This window comes from Heterocephalus glaber, unplaced genomic scaffold (genome assembly GCF_053883595.1).
Source record: "Heterocephalus glaber isolate CG9 unplaced genomic scaffold, H.glaber_assembly_v1.0 deba00000621, whole genome shotgun sequence".
Lineage (NCBI taxonomy): Eukaryota > Metazoa > Chordata > Mammalia > Rodentia > Bathyergidae > Heterocephalus > Heterocephalus glaber.
Window position 1 is genome coordinate 21,934,274 of NW_028258153.1, and position 22,003 is coordinate 21,956,276.

General features: G+C 40.0%; 1 protein-coding gene across 19 annotated transcripts in view; it reads right to left on the reverse strand.

The window, feature by feature from the left end:
- Carf (calcium responsive transcription factor) overlaps positions 1-22,003 on the reverse strand; it is a 172,732-nt gene that overhangs the window by 16,603 nt on the left and 134,126 nt on the right. The window contains exon 17 of one of the 19 annotated variants that reach the window (XR_015449093.1): positions 3,809-9,766. The exons of the other annotated variants lie outside the window; for them this stretch is intronic. The gene's annotated coding sequence lies outside the window, so the exon portion shown is untranslated. Of the gene's footprint in view, positions 1-3,808; positions 9,767-22,003 lie in introns of those variants that run through there. 19 annotated transcript variants of the gene reach the window in all.

Below are 22,003 nucleotides of genomic sequence, written 5' to 3' on the forward strand. Positions count from 1 at the left end.
CTGAACAGCACCATCAAACAAAGCTTTCTGTAGTGATAGAAATATTCCACATCTATGCAGTTCAATACAGTAGGGACTAGCCAAAAGTAGCCATTGTACAATTGAAATATGGCTTGAGAAATGAATTTTTTGGATTTTAAAAATAGTCAAATGCGGTTAATGACTACTGCATTGGACAATGAAGCTCAAGAAGTAATTTTCATACAAACACAGTGGCTAGGGGAATAAGTTAAATGATGACTAAAAAGCAAAGTGATTCATGTGCTCTATAGCCCAATTTGCAGTTGATGAAACTGAAACTAGAATCTAGAACTCCATGTTTCTAGGCTTTTTGTTTGTTTTTGGTTTTTTTTAAATCAAATTGTGCTGCCTTTTCAGAGTCTATAAATTGATGAATTTAAAACAGGGCTTCTCAAATTCAGCATTATTGACATTTTGGGTTAACTACATCTTTGTTGCAGGGAGCTATCCTTAGCACTGTAGAATAAGGCATTGCTAGCTTCTATAGGGTAAATGCCAGTACCATCTTCCATTTGTAACAATCAGAAATGTCTCCAGATATGGCCAAATATCCCTGAGTAGGGAGTTGCAAATTTTACCCAATTGATAGCTTCTAGTTTAGAATCTCTGCTGCTAGAATATTGTAGTCATATAAAATGGTCTTTAGGATCCCCAAGAGAGGCAAATAGATCCAACTTACTTGATATAATATGAACTTCAAGAATGTAATCTACTTCTAAATGTGCAAAATTTACTAACACAAGACTGCCTATTGGTGGATACCAGTAGAATGGGAGCTAAAAATCAAGCATATTTAACAATCATCTGTGAAACACCTACTATGTACATAGTATCATGTGCTTCATAGCTTATATCTCAAATGAATACTGCAAAGCCGATGGAATTCTCTTTATTTTATAGATTAGAAAACCGTGAGTCAGAAAGTTTAAATAACTGGCACAAAAGGTCACAGGGCTGACTAGTTAAAAAAGAGAAGCAAAATCATACCAGCTAGTCATATTAACACCATGTACTTTCTACTCAAAACCTATTCTAACAACCTCTTGAACATGCAGAACTTGAGAGGCAGATAAGCATAAGATAAAGATAGGAAAAGAAAAATAGGGGAAATCTTCAAAGAGGAGGTTTGTTTAAAAGGGAGAGTTGCACAGAGATATCACCAAGAAACCACTATGTTTTTTAAAAGTTTCTATTGGAGAGTGTGGCTGAGCAAAGCCTCAAAGGAATATTAGAATTCTGGCCTCTAGAAAAAAAAGAAAAATTCTGAAAAAAAATGCCTTAGATAAAAGCTTGGCTCCTGCATTTTGAGGAGACCATGACTTACCTAACTAGTCTACCTGGGGTAGAAGCAGCAAGATCACGTTGGGAGGATATAGGTTGCAACCAGCTCACAGTGGTTCCCTAAATACTGGCTCAATAGTTCAGATTTAATTCTGTGTAAACTTAGAGGTTTTAAAGCAGGAATGTAACAAGATTAAAAACTATATTTGTTGTCTTAAACCTTGTGATATCTTGCCCAAAGCAATGCATAAATGACATACACACAGAGAACACAGTAATTAAAATGACGTTGAACATGAAAGAAAACCACTTTACTTTCATCTATAATGAACTTCCCATAGTCACTGGGTAGTTAATTGAAAGTTAAGACTTCCACAATCTATGGTAGAGAAAAATTCTTTAATCAAGAAGAAAAAATTACACAAAATTTTTATTTAAAATCAGCATTTCCTCTTTTTAAATTCCTGTCTTTTTACATATATTTGAGGAAAAGAAAAGTTTTAGATTGGAAGACATTTCTTATCCTAAAGAAGCAACTTTTCTTTTAAAAAAAAAAAAAAAGCAGCTTGCTTGAAGGTCACTTTTGCCCTGAATTCAAGCTAAAGTAAGATCTGACATCTCTACTTTTTATGCATCAAGAAATATTTCTTTTTGGGCTGGGGATTTAGCTCAGTGGTTCCACCGCCTGCCTTGCAAGTGCAAGGACCTGAGTTCAATCCCCAGTACCAAAAAAAAAAAAAAAGAAATATTTCTTTTTGTTTTGTTTTGTTTTCTGAGACAGGGTCTCACTTTGTAGTTTCAGGCTGGCCTTGATCCTCCTGCCTCAACCTCCATAGGCTTGCACTACTACACCTGGCTAAGAAACATTTCTTACCGTGATATAATACTACAAGAATCAAAAAAGAAAACATTTTGTGTAGTCTCTACCCGTGTCTGCTGTACTATCACACATATCAGTTTCCTCTACATTTTCCACAGTAATAATCAAAGAATGTGTACTGTTTTTTGACATTAAACTATGCTAATAGATTCCTAAGAATACATATGGCACTGTGTTTTCAGGTTTTTATATACTAGTGTTTTTGTTTTTGTTTTTGATTTGGTACCTTGCACTTGCAAGGCAGGCGTGGCACCACTGCGCTAAATCCTCGGCCCTTTTAGATACTAGTTTTGACATTTACAGTATATTCATTTGATTTATTACTTTTGCTTGAGTAGTAAAGTGGATTAATAACTATTAGTTTATTTAGAAATAAAATGATGAGATCTAGAGTTGCAGGGGTAAATGAATACAAGTATGAATGATAGGGTTTTACTTTTTCATATATCTAAATGTTAACTGTAATAAAATAAGCAATACAGTAAAGAAAAAATAAATCTGAGATCTAGATTTATTTCTTAGACAGTTTGACATGTTAAGCAGTCTACTCAAAAATGACTAAAGAAAATGCTACACAATTTTTAAACATTCTTGAATTTTTTGTTACAAATTTCATTTTTCCTATTTTATTATACTGGGTTTAATACAGGAGGAAAGGTCTTTGTGTATTGATCATTCTATTCCTATGACTAAATCAAAAGCCTGTATCAGTATAAATTTAGTGAAGAAAGATGAACAACTTAAAAAAAATCTGTTTTTTTCTCAACCTGTTTTTCATTTCCAAATGAGAAATCAAGCACCCTCTATAAAGAATATACCTTTATGTGAATATTTTTGAAATATTTTGAAATGGTGTTGCAAAAATCTTGCAGTTACCCCATTCTATTCCACAAAAAATTTTTTCTCATGTTTTGGTGAATATTGAAAAAGCATTTTATTATATATATAAAAAAGAACCACCAGTTGAGAGTAAAATGAGAGGCTATTGTTTGATGAAAATGTTGTGGACATAGATAATGGTGACAGTTGTACAACAATATGAATGCTAATTAATTGCTTATTTTAAAATGATTTAAATGTTAAACTTTATGTTACAAATAGTTTATCATAAGAAAAGGAAGAGACAGAAAGAGAACCAATTATTCTACTTGACTAGGGTATAGTAAAATGTCCAAATAAGATATTTCATGTAATATTTTATGCACTTTAAATTTTCTCATCAATCAGTTGTTAAAACAACAGAGGTTTTAGAATGGATTACAAATTTCAGATACCTGAGTGATCTTTACCTCACCGGCTGAGTCAGCATATGAATAATGAAAAGAGCAACTTTTTTTTTTTCCCCTTTAGTTCTAGATTTACTCTTTGCTTTGAAGTGGTATCTTGGTGGATGACAAACGTGATTTATTATCTTTCTAGCTCTCTAATCTTGTCCTTAACTACCTATATAAATTAAGGGAGCAGTTAAAATCATTTATAACAGCAGGGTGTGGTGACTCACACCTGTAATCTCAGCACTCAGGAGGCTGAGGAAGGAAGATCACTGTGAGAGGCCAGCCTGAACTACATAGCGAGACCCTGTCTCCAAAAACAAAAATCATTTATAACAGATACCAAAAACCATAGTGGATAAGTCAATAATCTTTATTCTCTCAAAATAGCCTAAAGGTGGGTGAAGGGTGCACAGGTAATGGGGAAAAAATAAGAACCAAGATACATCATGTACAGGTACAAGCACCCAATGATAAATGTAAACGTATTGTATACCTAAAATGTACCAATAAAAGAATTCAAGCAAATAAAAAAAAATAGCCTAAAGGTAAATAAGCTATTCAGATAATAGGGCAACTTCATTCTACAATGAGATTCATAGACCCCACGTCCTCTCTAACTGTTCTTTCATCCCCTAGAATATTGTTGTCAACCAGCTTACAGGAAGGGAGAAAGAATGGAAATGAATAGCAGTTTCAGGGCCTGGGATTTAGCTCAGTGGTTCTGCCACCTGCCTCACAAGTGCAAGGTCCTGAGTCTGGTCCCTGGTACCAAAAAACAAAACAAAAAAAAGAGCAGTTTTCTTTTAAGCCAGTAACATGAAAGTTTCCTATCATTTTTTTCTCACTTTCCACAGGCAAGACCATAATCAATGGCAATATTCAGCTAGAAAATCTTTCTCACTAGAATTCATGTGTTTAGCATTAAGTGCTCTGGAAAATGGATTCGGGGAGCAGGCACAATTTGCAATCAGCCATGATGCCCTATCCCACCATCATGAGGATAAATGAATTTGGTTTGTTTCTCTTTACAATATCAGTATCCTCAAAGACTAAAAAACTATGAAGTTGTATCTATCACAACATTCTTCTAAAGGTTCCCATAGTTTTCTTATTCTAAATAATATTATTGTATAATAAACCACCTTAAAACTTAGTATGCAAAATACTATTTTATTGTGCTCACACATTCTGCAGATTAGAAATTTGGGCAGGCAAAGAAAGGATGACTTAACTCTGCTCTACAATATTCTTGCCTTGGGCTGGACGATTCAAAGGCTGATGGTGACTCAATGGCTGAGGGATAAAGTTGATGCTGGCTGTTGGCTGGGCCTTCAGCTGTATTGTCAACATCAAACACCTACCTCTTGCCTTCAAACTTGGTCTTTCTAAATGGGATGGTATAGTCTTCCTTATATACAGCATGGTTGCTGGGTTCCAAGAGCTAGCATTCCAAGAAAATGAAGTGAAAGGGCATGGCAGTTTTACAATGTACCCTGAGAGTCACATAGCATAGCTTGCACTACACTCTCTTGATCAAGGGTACCAGGTAGGAATTACATTTGCCTACTGGTACAAAGAAAGCCTAAAATAGTGGCATTAAAAAAGACAGAGATTTACTTTCTTCTAAATAACCTGAAGTCCACAAATAGGTGTTATAGGAAACATCCCTGCCCAGTACTAGCGGGCTGTGAGTGGCACATGCTTCTAACCTTCTACAATTCGACTATATTGCTTTACATCAGGAGTCAGACTGAAGCCCTGCATGACTCAAATGGGCATGTCAGCTAGCAGTTTGGCTAGTATTGCTCCTTTACTAATGGCTGTCACCAAGGCCTAAGTCCTGGCCTGTGAAGTGGCAGAACTCTGCTGAGTTACATGCAGCTGAGGTCAGTGTGACCCCAATTAAAATCCTTTCCCCTGAACCATCGCTTCTCACTGACCTTGTGGGTTGCTTGCTAATTGCGCCTGGTCCCAGTACCAGTTTCTTCTATCCTAGCAAGATAAGCAGTCCCTACTCCCTGACTGCCCTGCCTGGCGCCATCATGCCAGGTGTTTGGCAGTAATTCACTAGATGACTTCAAAGCTCCATAGCTCCCTATTCCTTCTCACAATTGTATCCAATAAATACTGGATGTTCTTGGGGGCCTTTGTCTTTGCTGCCATCAGCAGCACTGACCAGGACCCAAGACTCAACCTCTCCACTCTAAGTCTCGTTGCTCTCTATTCTTGAATTCGCCTTGTGCTGTGGTGGCTCACAGGCCAGGGCCCAAGGCAGAGGCCCTGATAATGTCCCCTTCCCTGGTCTCTACAAGGTGTTACATTGGGATTTGGTGTGGCATTTGTTCAGTGGTCCATAGAAGGATGCAGTTCTCTTGGGCTTTTCCTCCTGGTCCCAGATGGCTACTTCAGCTCTAGTGTTAACATCTGATTCCTGGAAGACTAAAGAAGAACAAAGGGAAAGGGAATTTTCTTCCTGGTGTTAAAGGAGGACACTTTTAAAGATATTTTGTAGAAATTCAGTGATTTTTAACTTGTATCTCATTGGTCACTCTTACCTTCAATAATGACCAAGAAATGTAGGGCTTCAGCTGGTCACATTGCCATCAAAAGCAACATATAATCTTTTAGTAGGAAAATGTAAGAAATGGACATTAGCTAAGCAACTAACAGTCTCTCCTGAAATAGGTCTGTTTTGTTTTGTTTTTTTTGTAACGGGGAATTGAACTCAGGACCTTGCACTTGCGAGGCAGGTGTGGCACCACTGAGCTAAATGCCCAGCCTTTCCCAGGGTAATTTAATAGGAACCTAATGTAACTCTGCACATTAGTAGAAAAACCAGAGAAGCTCAATTATCTTAATATATGTACATAAATCATATAATAAAATTCAATCCTCATTCATAATGAAAAACTCAGCATATTAAAATATAAGATAATTTTCCAGACTTGATAAATATTAACTGAAAGATTTAACAAATTATTCTAAATAGGGACCTTTAGCAAAATTTCTTTAAAAAGGCAGAATAAACCAAGAATACTCATTATCACTCCCATGTGACATTATATTGGATCCAGTGCAAATGCAAAGAAAAAAATTAGAAGTATGAGAAATGAAAAGAAATAAAACTATCATTATTTAAGGGTATGTGATTTTGTTTGCTTGTTTTGGTACCGGGGATCGAACTCAGGTCCTTGCGCTTTTGGGGCAGGCAGCAGAACCACTGAGCTAAATCCTTGTTCTAAGGCTATGTGATTTTACATACAGGAAATCTTAAATTACCTATGGAAAGATATTAGAAATAATAAGTGAGGCCCCCGTGTTTATTACATCTTTATAACATCTTTAAATGTTTTATTGCAAGGAATCTCAACAATCAAGATGAGTTGAAAATAAAAGTACTGATGCTACTTTGGATGAATTAAACTAGTTCCCCTGTTAATATATTAATCTATATACCATAGTCCCTTACATGAAGTCTCTAAGTTGGGAGGAAGTATGATCTTCCTTATGGTGAATTTTGATAGTTTATAAATTGATTTTGTTTGTTTGGTTTGCTTTTTTGAGACAGGGTTTTGCTATGTAGTGCAGGCTGGCCTTGAACTCACTATCTCACTATGTAGCCCAAACTGTCCTCAAACTCATGGCGATCCCCCTGCCTCAGTCTCTGGAGTGCTGGGATTCCAGGTGCACACTACCATGCCTGGCTCATAAATGGTTAAAAGAGTTAAATCTGTGGCTGGGGATTCAGCTCAGTGGCATGGCATGTGCCTTGCAAGAGAAAGGTCCCAAGTTCTATCCCCCGTACCAAAAAAAGCGTTAAATCTCATTGTAAAACAGACTTTGGAAACCACAAAGTACTGAGTTCAATTGCCGGTACCAAAAAACAAACAAACCAAACAACAATAAAAAAAGACTTTGGAGTAAAAGTTTACATTCTATGTTCCTTGCTTCCTAGATATATGGTCTTGGGCAAGGTATTTAATCTTTGAGTTTATTTTTTTTTTCATAAAATTGGGATATTCAGTATCTAGGATAGATGTAAAGATTACTTGATAAATATAAAGTATCTAGCACTCATTATCATTTTTTGGAACTAAGTGAATATATATAAGGTGACAAACATCTTTACTTTTCAGCAGTGTTGACAGTCTAAATGCTGCATAGCCTGGGGAAAAGCAAGCAAGTTAAAAAGTGCACGTTGTGCCAAGGGTGGAGACACTAGCCTGTAATCCCAACACTTGGGAGACTGAGACAGGAGGATTGCTGCAAGTTTGAGACCAGGCTGGGCTACATAGTGAATTCAAGATTAGTCTGAACTACATAGCGAGACTCTGTCTCAAGAAAAAAGTCCATGTTGCTAGGTAGCAAGTCATTAGATAACTTTTTTAAATGACTTTTTTTTTTGGTAGCAGGGATCAAACCGGGGATCTTGTGGTTTCGAGGCAGGCGGCAGAACCACTAAGCTAAATCCCTGCCCCTCAAGTAATATTTTATAGGTGAATATAATTCCTCTTATAACAAGGAACTCAGTGCATTTCTGCTTCTTTCTTCTTGAAAGCAAATGCTGTAGGACCTTTTGTCAGCAGATTTATTGCAAGCTCGGGCAACTACAGAAATTTAAGAATTCTATAACGATTGTGGCTTAGATAATCTCAAATATAAAAATTACTTGACTAAGTATCAGAAAACTACCTCCAAGTGATTCTATATGTATCATTTCAATTCCAAATATTAAATATGCAATATAAAAAAGATGTCAGTTATTCCCCATAATTTAGTGTCTTCAGCAAAAGATAGAAAAATAATATTTATACTTGGCTATATCATAAAAATTTTGTGAAGAAAAGTTGATCAAAATGTGTGTATACTTTGAAATTTGTCTATACTTTGAAATAAAATTAACAAACCCTACGTATTTCATGTAAATGTAAGGCTGAAATGAAATACAGTGTGTGCTATACAGTGAAATTTTTCTCCAAACTGTGCAACACAGTGTAAAGTACTTGTGGTGGACTAATGGTCAACTTGTAACACCCAGCTGAACTGAATCAGTGTGGTCTGTGTGTGGAGGATCCACCTGAGGATTGTTGTCACTAGCCATAAAAAGAGAACTGGAGGTGAAGATGATGGCCTGTTGATTTTTTTGGGAGAAGCTCACTGCGGATGGTTTTCCTGATGCAAATTAGGCTGTTGTCATCAGAGGAGGAGCTCAGAGCCTCACTGTTGCTGGGAATGGCTGCTGTTTTTGTCAGGAGATCTCTGATCTTCACTGTGAGCATCACTTCCTGGCTCCAATGTGGATCCCTCAGCTTCATGCCACAAGTCCTTCATCTCACCAGCACAGGGTTTTTGGCTTCCACCACTGGCCTTTGGGCCTTCCAGGTGCAGATCCTCAATACAGACATGCATGAGACACTGCTCTGGGCTCTAGGCCACTGGCTGGACTCGTAGAGGATACTGCCTTGGACTCTAAGCCTTTAGCTGGACTTGTGTAGGACGCTGCTGGAATCTAGGCCCTCAGCTGGATTCCTTGAGCCTCTAGTGTCCAATTAATCTCTCTTGCACTCCTTTACATTTGACTTTTTTGGGTAATTATCATAAAATAAGCCTATGAACTATGTGTCCTGTATTTAATGTATTCCCTTGCCAAATCCTGCTGACTACTAAGGCTGTGTGGCATTAGTCAAATACATAGCTTCTAGAAGAAGATAAATGTCAACAATCAGTGTGTAGACCTTTTTTTTTTTTGATACCAGGGATTGAACTCGGGTCCTTGCGCTTGCGCAGCAGGCGGCAAAACCACTGAGCTAAATCCCTGGCCCTTTTGTTTTTGTACCAGGAATAGAGCTCAGGGACTCATGCTTGCCAGACAGATGCTACACCACTGGGTTACATTCCTGGCAGAGCTATTTTTATGATGTATGCAACAGTGTCATAAATGAATTCTTTGTAAATATAGTAAATACTGATATATCTAGTTTGTCTTAGTAAAGTAACACATACTATAATGTAGAAATGGACAAAATGTTTCAGTATTGCAATATACAGTATAATAGTACTGATTTGAAAAAATAGTTAAATTTTACACACATACACACACAACCCTGGGGCTTACATGTGCTGGGAAAACTTGGTACAACTGAGTGACATTCCTATCCTTCAAGTATAGTTTTTTAAAAAAAAGTAATTGGGAATGTATTTTCATTAAACTTATCACTTATTTTTTAAAATTATTATTTTAAATTTTCTATTGAAATTAAAAAAGATTGTCTTAAAAAGATGACACCCAATGTTCTCTCATTCTAGGTACCTGAAAAATAGATAAACAGGAATAACTTTCATTGACAAAGACAGTTTCATTAATGACTGTAACAAACAAACTGGCAAGGTCATAGAAAATATTTAAGATTTATGATCATAAATTGTGTATTTGGTTTAAATTTTTAAAAATTAATTAATTGATACATTTTAGGTACACAATATAATGACAATCAACATTGGAAATTTGCACATTTACGTAAATTAAACTCTCTTGGTTCTTATTTTTGCCCCCATTCCCCTGCCCTCCCTTCAACCTCTCCTCCCCTCCCTATTTACAAAGGCTTTGATTCCATTTTTCCATTTTCTCATATTCCATTCCCTTCTTTCATTTCCCCTACCCCTCCCACATCCCTCTCCCTTTTGGAAATTTTCTTATTTCACATTATCAATTATTCATTTTAATCCTTATTTACACTTTCAGTTTTTCACACCAGAGAAACTATTCAATATTTATACATGTGTGTCCTATTTATTTCACTTAAGATTATCGCCTAAATATGCATCCATTTAGCTATAAATGTCTCTAATTTCTCATTGTTATGGCTGAGTAGTACTCCATTTTACTTTTTTAAAAACCCACATTTTCTTTATCCAGTCTCCAGTTGATGGACAATTGGGCTGTTTCCAAGTTTTAGCTATTACAATCTGTGCCGCTATGAACATGCGTGCACATATATCGCTGTGGTATGACTTTTAAATCATAAATCTTTTGGGGAAGATTTCCAGCAGGGTAATAGCTGAGTCAAATGGGACTTCCTATCCTAGTTCTCTGAGGTATCTCCATACTGATTTCCACAATGGTTATACCAGTCTACACTCCCACCGCCAGTGAAGCAGAGTTCCTTCTTCCCCACAGGCCCGGCAGCATTTATTACTGGCTGATTTCACGATAGTAGCCATTCTTTCTTGGTTGAGGTGGAATCTCAGCATTGTTTTCATTTGCATCTCTCAAATGACCAGTGATGTTGAACATTTTTTCATATGTTTATTGCTATTTCTACTTCTTTATCAGAGAAATGTCTGTTTATTTCAGATGCCCATTTTTGGATTGGGTCTTTAAATTTGGGGGGGTCTAATTTTTTAAAGTTCTTTATATATTCTAGATAGTAGACTTTTGTCTGAGGAACAGCGGGTGAAAAATTTTTCCCACATTGTGGGTTGTCTCTTCACACTGTTGGTGGTTTCTCTTGCTGCGCAGAAGCTTTTTAATAAGAAGAGATCCCACTTGTTGATTGTTTGTGCTAGTTCACGGGCAACTGAGGTTTTGTTCATGAAATCTTTTCCTACACCAATGTCTTCAAGAGTTCTACCTAACCTGTCTTCCAGCCAGTTTAGTGTTTCTATTTTAATATTTAGATCTTCAATACATTTTGATTTTAGTTTAATGCATGGTGAGAGATATAGGTCTAGTTTTAATCTTTGGCAAGTTGAAATCCAATTTTTCCAGCACCATTTATTAAAGAGGCCATCTTTCCTCCAGTGAGAGTGTTTGGCTCTTTTGTTGAAGATGAGGTGTCTTAAGTGTGTTGGGAGTTGTTTCTACATCTTCTAATCTGTTTCACTGGTCCAGGTCTGTTTCTTTGCCAGTACCATGCTATTTTTATCACAGTAGCTTTGTAGTATAATTTCAAGTTGGGGATTGTGATACCCTCTATGTTGTCTTTGTTGCCTAGAACTGCTTTTGCTATTCTAGGTCTCTTCTCATTCCAAATTAATATTTGAATTGTTTTCTCAAGGTCCATGAGGTATGCTGCTGGAATTTTAATTGGGATTGTATTGAATTTATATAACAGTTTTGGAGGCACAGCCATTTTTACTATGTTGATTCTTCCTACCCAGGAGAAAGGGATGTCTTTCCACTTCCCGATATCCTCTTCAATCTCTTTTTTCAGAGTGCCATAGTTTTCAGAGTAGCGGTCTTTGACTTCTTTCATCAGGTTAATTCCTAGGTATTTCAATTTTTTGGGTGCTATTGTGAAAGGAATTGTTTGCCCCATTTCCCTCTCAATGAGTCTGTTGTTCGTGGAGAGGAACACTATTGATTTTTGTGTGTTGACCTTGTATCCAGCTACTTTACTGAATTTAGTTATTAAGTTTAGAAGACTTTTGGTGGAGTTCTTGGGGTCTTCTATATAGAGTATCATGTCATCTTCAAATAGTGACGATTCAATGTCTTTATTTCCTAACTTTATTTTTTTTCTTTCTTTGTCTAATTTCTATGGCTAATGTTTAGAGAACTATATTGAACAGGAGTGATGATAGTGAACATCCTTGTCTTGTTTCTGACTTTAGTGTGAAGGATTTCAGTTTTGACAATTTAGTATGATATTGGCTGTTCGTTTTTCATAGATGGCTTTTATCACGTTGAGGTAGAGATCATCTATTCCAATTTTTTGTAGGATTTTTATCATAAATGACTTTTGGATTTTCTTAAATTAACCCTAACCCTAACCCTAAGGCATTTCAATTTCAGTACTATCTATCACCCTGACCCTAACCCTAAGCCTAGCCCTAACCCTAGAAGAACGCTAAGACAACCTCAGGTACCTCTATTTCCGAACGATACATGACAATAACGCAAAGAAGAACCATAATCCTAACAATCATACCCACACTCCAAACGTCAGGTAGATGAATTGGAACCCTAAACATAAACCTACACCTAAACCTAACCCTAACCCTAAGCTGTAGGACCAAAGCAGAATACCCATGTACTTGACATTTTAAATTATCCCTCAGGCTCTCCAGGAACTTACCCTAATACTAACTTTCGAACCAACAATGGAAGACACAGGAATTTCAATTTCAATACTATCTATCACCCTGACCCTAAACCTAACCCTAGCGCTAACCTTACCCGAACAATAAGTCATCCTCAGGTACCGCTATTTCCGCACTCTCCATGACTCTTACGAAAAGAACAACCCTAACCCTAACAATTATACCCACACTCCAATCATCAGGTACATGAATTGGAACACTAAACGTAAACCTACACCTAACCCTAACCCTAACCCAAAGCCGCAGGACCAAATCACAACTCACATGTGCATGACATTTGACATTATCCCTCCTATTCCCCACGAACTTATGCTAATACTAACTTCCCAACCCACACTGGAAGACACAGGCATGTCAATTTCAATGCTCTCTATCACCCTGGACCTAAGCCTAACCCTAGGCCTAACCCTACCCGAACCCTAAGTCATCCACAGGTACCGCTATTTCCCCACTATTCATGACCCGTACGAAAAGAAGAACCCTAACGCTAACACTCATACCGACACTCCAAACGTCAGGTACATGAATTGGAACCCTAAGCCTAAACCGACTCCTAACCTAACCCTAACCCTAAGCCACAGAACCAAATCACAGTACCCAGGGGCTTGACATTTGACATTATCCCTCCCCTTCCTCAAGAACTTACGCTATTACTAAAATTCCAACCCACATGGGAAGACACAGGCATTTCAATTTCAATGCTATCTATCACCCTTACCCTAAACCTAACCCTAGCCTTAACCCTACCCGAACCCTAAGTCATCCAAAGCTACTGCTATTTAACCAATATTCATGACCCTCACAAAAACTTCTAACAACCCTAACCCTAACAATCGTACGCACACTCCAATTCTCAGGTACATGAACTGGAACACTAAACCTAAACCTACTCCTATCCCTAACCCTAAGCCGCAGGACCAAATCACAACACACATGTGCATGACATTTGACATTATCCCTCCTATTCCCCATGAACTTACGCTTATACTAACTTTCCAACCCGCACTGGAAGACACAGGCATGTCAATTTCAATGCTATCTATCACCCTGACCCTAACCCAAACCCTAGCCGTAACCCTACCCGAACCCTAAGTCATCCTCAGGTACCGCTATTTCCGCACTCTCCATGACCCTCACGAAAAGAACAACCCTAACCCTAATAATCATACCCACACTCCAATCATCAGGTACATGAATTGGAACACTAAACGTAAACCTACTCCTAACCCTAACCCTAACCCAAAGCCGCAGGACCAAATCACAAGTCACATGTGCATGACATTTGACATTATCCCTCTTATTCTCCACAATCTTACGCTAATACTAACTTTCCAACACACACTGGAAAACACAGGCATGTCAGTTTCAATGCTATCTATCACCCTGACCCTAGCCCTGACCCTAGCCCTAACCCTACCCGAACCCTAAGTCATCCACAGGTATCACTATTTCCCCACTATTCATGCCCCTTACGAAAAGAAGAACCCTAATCTTAACAATCATAACCACACTCCAAACGTCAGGTACATGAATTGGAACCATAAACCGAAACCTACTCCTAAACCCAACCCTAACCCAAAGCCGCACGACCAAATCACAATACCTAGGTGTTTGACATTTGACATTATCCCTCACACTCCTGAAGGACTTATCGTAATACTGAAATTCCAACCCACACTGGAAGACACAGGCATTTCAATTTCAATGCTATCTATCACCCTGACCCTAACCCTAACCCTAGCGCTAACCTTACCAGAACAATAAGTCATCCTCAGGTACCGCTATTTCCCCACTATTCATGATCATTACGAAAAGAAGAACCCTAACCCTAACAATCATACCCACACTCCAAACGTCAGGTACATAAATTGGAACCCTAAACCGAAACCTACTCCTAAACCTAACCCTAACCCAAAGCCGCACGACCAAATCACAATACCTAGGTGTTTGACATTTGACATTATCCCTCACCCTCCTGAAGAACTTATGGTATTACTGAAATTCCAACCCACACGGGAAGACACAGGCATTTCAATTTCAATGCTATCTATCACCCTGACCCTAACCCTAACCCTAGCGCTAACCTTACCTGAACAATAAGTCATCCTCAGGTACCGCTATTTCCGCACTATCCATGACCCTTACGAAAAGAACAACCCAATCCCTTACAATCGTACCCACACTCCAATCGTCAGGTACATGAATTGGAACAGTAAACCTAAACGTGCTCATAACCCTAACCTTATCCCTAAGTGGCAGGACCAAATCACAACTCACATGTGCATGACATTTGACATTATCCCTCCTATTCCCCACGAACTTACGCTAATACTAACTTTCCAACACACACTGGAAGACACAGGCATGTCAATTTCAATGCTATCTATCACCCTGACCCTAGCCCTAACCCTAGCCCTAGCCCTGCTCGAACCCCAAGTCATCCACAGGTACCACTATTTCGCCACTATTCATGGCCCTTACAAAAAGAAGAACCCTAACCTTAACAATCATACCCACACTGCAAACATCAGGTACATGAATTGGAACCGTAAACCTAAACCAACTCCTCACCCTAATCCTAACCCTAGGACGCAGGACCAAATCACAGGTCACATGCGCATGACATTTGACATTATCCCTCCAGCTCCCCACGAACTTACGCTAATAGTAACTTTCGAACCCACACTGGAAGACACAGGCATTTCAATTTCAATGCTATCACCCTTACCCTAAACCTAACCCTAGTCTTAACCCTACCTGAAACCTAAGTCATCCTAAGGTACTCCTATTTCCCCACTATTCATGAGTCTTACGAAAAGAAGAACCCTAACCCTAACAATCATACCGACATTCCAAACGTCAGGTACATGAATTGGAACCCTAAACCTACACCTACTCCTAAACCTAACCCTAACCCAAAGCCGCACGACCAAATCACAATGCCTAGGTGTTTGACATTTGATATTATCCCTCACACTCCTGAAGGACTTATGGTATTACTGAAATTCCAACCCACATGGGAAGACACAGGCATTTCAATTTCAATGCTATCTATCACCCTGACCCTAACCCTAACCCTAGCGCTAACCTTACCAGAACAATAAGTCATCCTCAGGTACCGCTATTTCTGCACTAACCATGACCCTTATGAAAAGAAGAACCCTAACCCTAACAATAGCATCGACATTCCAATCATCAGGTACATGAATTGGAACACTAAACCTAAACCTACTCCTAACCCTAACCCTAACCCTAAGCCACAGAACCAAATCACAACTCACATGTGCATGACATTTGACATTATCCCTCCTATTCCCCACGAACTTACGCTAAGACTAACTTTCCAACCCACACTGGAAGACACAGGCATGTGAATTTCAATGCTCTCTATCAACCTGACCCTAAACCTAACCCTAGCTCTACCCCTTCCCTAACCCTAAGTCCCGCAAATATACCGCTATTTCCTCACTATTCATGACCCTTATGAAAAGAAGAAGCCTAACCCTAACAATCATACCCACACTGCAAACATCAGGTACATGAATTGGAACCGTAAACCTAAACCTACTCCTAATCCTAACCCTAACCCAAAGCCGCACGACCAAATCACAATACCTAGGTGTTTGACATTTGACATTATCCCTCACACTCCTGAAGGACTCATGGTATTACTGAAATTCCAAACCACACGGAAAGACACAGGCATTTCAATTTCAATGCTATCTATCACCCTGACCCTAACCCTAACCCTAGCGCTAACCTTACCAGAACAATAAGTCATCCTCAGGTACCGCTATTTCTGCACTAAACATGACCCTTATGAAAAGAAGAACCCTAACCCTACCAATAGCATCCACACTCCAATCGTCAGGTACATGAATTGGAACACTAAACCTAAACCTACTCCTAACCCTAACCCTAACCCTAAGCCGCAGGACCAAATCACAACTCACATGTACATGACATTTGACATTATCCCTCCTATTCCCCATGAACTTACGCTTATACTAACTTTCCAACCCGGACTGGAAGACACAGGCATGTCAATTTCAATGCTATCTATCACCCTGACCCTAACCCTAACCCTAGCCCTAACCCAACCCGAACAATAAGTCATCCTCTGGTACCGCTATATCCGCACTATCCACGCCCCTTACGAAAAGAAGAACCCTAACCCTAACAATCATACCCACACTCCAAATTTCAGGTACATGAATTGGAACCCTAAACCTAAAGCAACTCCTCACCCTAACCCTAACCCTAGGCCGTAGGACCAAATCACAGGTCACATGCGCATGACATTTGACATTATCCCTCCCACTCCCCACGAACTTATGCTAATAGTAACTTTCCAACACACACTGGAAGACACAGGCATTTCACTTTCTATGCTATCACCCTTACGCTAAACCTAACCCTAGCCTTAACCCTACCCGAACCCTAAGTCATCCAAAGATACTGCTATTTCCCCACTATTCATGACCCTTACGAAAAGAAGAACCCTAACCCTAACAATCATACCCACATTCCAAACGTCAGGTACATGAATTGGAACCCTAGGCCTAAACCGACTCCTAACCCCAACCCTAACCCTAAGCCGCAGGACCAAATCACAATACCCAGGTGCTTGATATTTCACATTATCCCTCCACTTCCTCAAGAACATACACTATTACTAACTTTCCAACCCACATGGGACGACACAGGCATTTCAATTTCAATGCTATCTATCACCCTGACCCTAACCATGACCCTAGCGCTAACTTTACCCGAACAATGAGTCATCCTCAGGTACCGCTATTTCCGCACTAACCATGACCCTTACGAAAAGAAGAACCCTAACCCTAACAATAGCATCCACACTCCAATCGTCAGGTACATGAATTGGAACACTAAACCTAAACCTACTCCTAACCCTAACCCTAACCCTAAGCCGCAGGACCAAATCACAACTCACATGTGCATGACATTTGACATTATCCCTCCTATTCCCCATGAACTTACGCTTATACTAACTTTCCAACCCGCACTGGAAGACACAGGCATGTCAATTACAATGCTATCTATCACCCTGAACCTAACCCTAACCCTAGCCCTAACCCTACCCGAACCCTAAGTCATGTACAGGTGCCGCTATTTCCCCACTATTCATGACCCTTATGAAAAGAAGAACCCTAACCCTAACAATCATACCCACACTCCAAACCTCAGGTACATGAATTGGAACCCTAAACCGAAACCTACTCCTAAACCTAACCCTAACGCAAAGCCGCACGACCAAATCACAATACCTAGGTGTTTGACATTTGACATTATCCCTCACACTCCTGAAAGACTTATGGTATTACTGAAATTCCAACCCACATGGGAAGACACAGGCATTTGAATTTCAAAGCTCTCTATCACCCTGACTCTAAATCTAACCCTAGCTCTACCCTTCCCTAACCCTAAGTCCCGCAAATATACCGCTATTTCCTCACTATTCATGACCCTTACGAAAAGAAGAACCCTAACCCTAACAATCATACCCACACTGCAAACATCAGGTACATGAATTGGAACCCTAAACCTAAACCTACTCCGAACCCTAACACTAACCCTAAGCCGCAGGACCAAATCACAATACCCAGGTGCTTGAAAATTGACATTATCCCTCACCCTCCTCACAAACTTATGTGATTACTAACTTTCCAACTCACACTGGAAAACACAAACATTTCAATTTCAATGCTGTCTATCACCCTGAACCTAACCCTAACCCTAGCCTTAACCTTACCTGAATCCTAAGTCATCCAAAGGTACTTCTATTTCCCCACTATTCATGACCCTTACGAAAAGAAGAACCCTAACCCTAACAATCATACCCACACTCCAGACGACAGGTACATGAATTGGAACCCTAAGCCTAAACAGGCTCCTAACCCTAACCATAATCCTAAGTCGCAGGACCAAATCACAATACCCAGGTGCCTGACATTTGACATTATCCCTCCCCTTTCTCGAGAACTTACGCTATTACTAACTTTCCACCACACACTGGAAAACACAGGCATGTCAATTTCAATGCTATCTATCACCCTGACCCTAACCCTAACCGTAGCCCTAACCCAACCCGAACAATAAGTCATCCTCTGGTACCGCTATATCCGCACTACCCATGCCCCTTACGAAAAGAAGAACCCTAACCCTGACAATCATACCCACACTCCAAACGTCAGGTACATGAATTGGAACCCTAAACCGAAACCTACTCCTAAACCTAACCCTAACCCAAAGCCGCACGACCAAATCACAATACCTAGGTGTTTGACATTTGACATTATCCCTCACCCTCCTGAAGAACTTATGGTATTACTGAAATTCCAACCCACATGGGAAGACACAGGCATTTCAATTTCAATGCTATCTATCACCCTGACCCTAACCCTACCCTAGCGCTAACCTTACCTGAATAAGTCATCCTCAGGTACCGCTATTTCCGCACTATCCATGACCCTTACGAAAAGAACAACCCAATCCCTTACAATCGTACCCACACTCCAATCGTCAGGTACATGAATTGGAACGGTAAACCTAAACGTCCTCCTAACCCTAACCTTATCCCTAAGCGGCAGGAACAAATCACAAGTCACATGTGCATGACATTTGACATTGTCACTCCTATTCTCCATGATCTTATGCTAATACTAACTTGCCAACACACACTGGAAGACACAGGCATGTCAATTTCAATGCTATCTATCACCCTGACCCTAACCCGAACCCTAGCGCTAACCCTACCCGAACCCTAAGTCATCCACAGGTACCACTATTTCCCCACTATTCATGGCCCTTACGAAAAGAAGAACCCTAACCCTAACAATCAAAACCACATTCCAAACGTCAGGTACATGAATTGGAACCCTAAACCTACACCTACTCCTAAACCTAACCCTAATCCAAAGCCGCACGACCAAATCACAATACCTAGGTGTTTGACATTTGACATTATCCCTCACTCTCCTGAAGGACTTATGGTATTACTGAAATTCCAACCCACACAGGAAGACACAGGCATTTCAATTTCAATGCTATCTATCACCCTGACCCTAACCCTAACGCTAGCGCTAACCTTACCAGAACAATAAGTCATCCTCAGGTACCGCTATTTCTGCACTAACCATGACCCTTACGAAAAGAAGAACCCTAACCCTAACAATAGCATCCACACTCCAATCGTCAGGTACATGAATTGGAACACTAAACCTAAACCTACTCCTAACCCTAACCCTAACCCTAAGCCGCAGGACCAAATCACAACTCACATGTGCATGACATTTGACATTATCCCTCCTATTCCCCATGAACTTACGCTTATACTAACTTTCCAACCCGCACTGGAAGACAAAGGCATGTCAATTTCAATGCTATCTATCACCCTGACCCTAGCCCTAACCCTAGCCCTAAGCCTACCCGAACCCTAAGTCATCCACAGGTACCGCTATTTCCCCACTATTCATGAGCCTTACAAAAAGAAGAACCCTAACCCTAACAATCATACCCACACTCCAAACGTCTGGTACATGAATTGGAACCCTAAACCGAAACCTACTCCTAAACCTAACTCTAACGCAAAGCCGCATGACCAAATCACAATACCTAGGTGTTTGACATTTGACATTATCCCTCACACTCCTGAAGGACTTATGGTATTACTGAAATTCCAACCCACACGGGAAGACACAGGCATTTCAATTTCAATGCTATCTATCACCCTGACCCGAACCCTAACCCTAACCCTAACCCAACCCGAACAATAAGTCATCCTCTGCTACCACTATATCCGCACTATCCATGCCCCTTACGAAAAGAAGAACCCTAACCCTAACAATCATACCCACACTCCAAATTTCAGGTACATAAATTGGAACCCTAAACCTAAAGCAACTCCTCACCCTAACCCTAACCCTAGGCCGCAGGACCAAATCACAGGTCACATGTGCATGTCTTTTGACATTTTCCCTCCCGCTCCCCACGAACTTATGCTAATAGTACCTTTCGAACCCACACTGGAAGACACAGGCATTTCACTTTCTATGCTATCACCCTTACGCTAAACCTAACCCTAGCCTTAACCCTACCCGAACCCTAAGTCATCCAAAGATACTGCTATTTCCCCACTATTCATGACCCTTACGAAAAGAAGAACCCTAACCCTAACAATCATACCCACATTCCAAACGTCAGGTACATGAATTGGAACCCTAGGCCTAAACCGACTCCTAACCCCAACCCTAACCCTAAGCCGCAGGACCAAATCACAATACCCAGGTGCTTGATATTTCACATTATCCCTCCACTTCCTCAAGAACATACACTATTACTAACTTTCCAACCCACATGGGACGACACAGGCATTTCAATTTCAATGCTATCTATCACCCTGACCCTAACCATGACCCTAGCGCTAACTTTACCCGAACAATGAGTCATCCTCAGGTACCGCTATTTCTGCACTAACCATGACCCTTGTGAAAAGAAGAACCCTAACCCTACCAATAGCATCCACACTCCAATCGTCAGGTACATGAATTGGAACACTAAACCTAAACCTACTCCTAACCCTAACCCTAACCCTAAGCCGCAGGACCAAATCACAACTCACATGTGCATGACATTTGACATTATCCCTCCTATTCCCCATGAACTTACGCTTATACTAACTTTCCAACCCGCACTGGAAGACACAGGCATGTCAATTACAATGCTATCTATCACCCTGAACCTAACCCTAACCCTAGCCCTAACCCTACCCGAACCCTAAGTCATGTACAGGTGCCGCTATTTCCCCACTATTCATGACCCTTATGAAAAGAAGAACCCTAACCCTAACAATCATACCCACACTCCAAACCTGAGGTACGTGAATTGGAACCCTAAACCGAAACCTACTCCTAAACCTAACCCTAACGCAAAGCCGCACGACCAAATCACAATACCTAGGTGTTTGACATTTGACATTATCCCTCACACTCCTGAAAGACTTATGGTATTACTGAAATTCCAACCCACATGGGAAGACACAGGCATTTGAATTTCAAAGCTCTCTATCACCCTGACTCTAAATCTAACCCTAGCTCTACCCCTTCCCTAACCCTAAGTCCCGCAAATATACCGCTATTTCCTCACTATTCATGACCCTTACGAAAAGAAGAACCCTAACCCTAACAATCATACCCACACTGCAAACATCAGGTACATGAATTGGAACCCTAAACCTAAACCTACTCCGAACCCTAACACTAACCCTAAGCCGCAGGACCAAATCACAATACCCAGGTGCTTGAAAATTGACATTATCCCTCACCCTCCTCACAAACTTATGTGATTACTAACTTTCCAACTCACACTGGAAAACACAAACATTTCAATTTCAATGCTGTCTATCACCCTGAACCTAACCCTA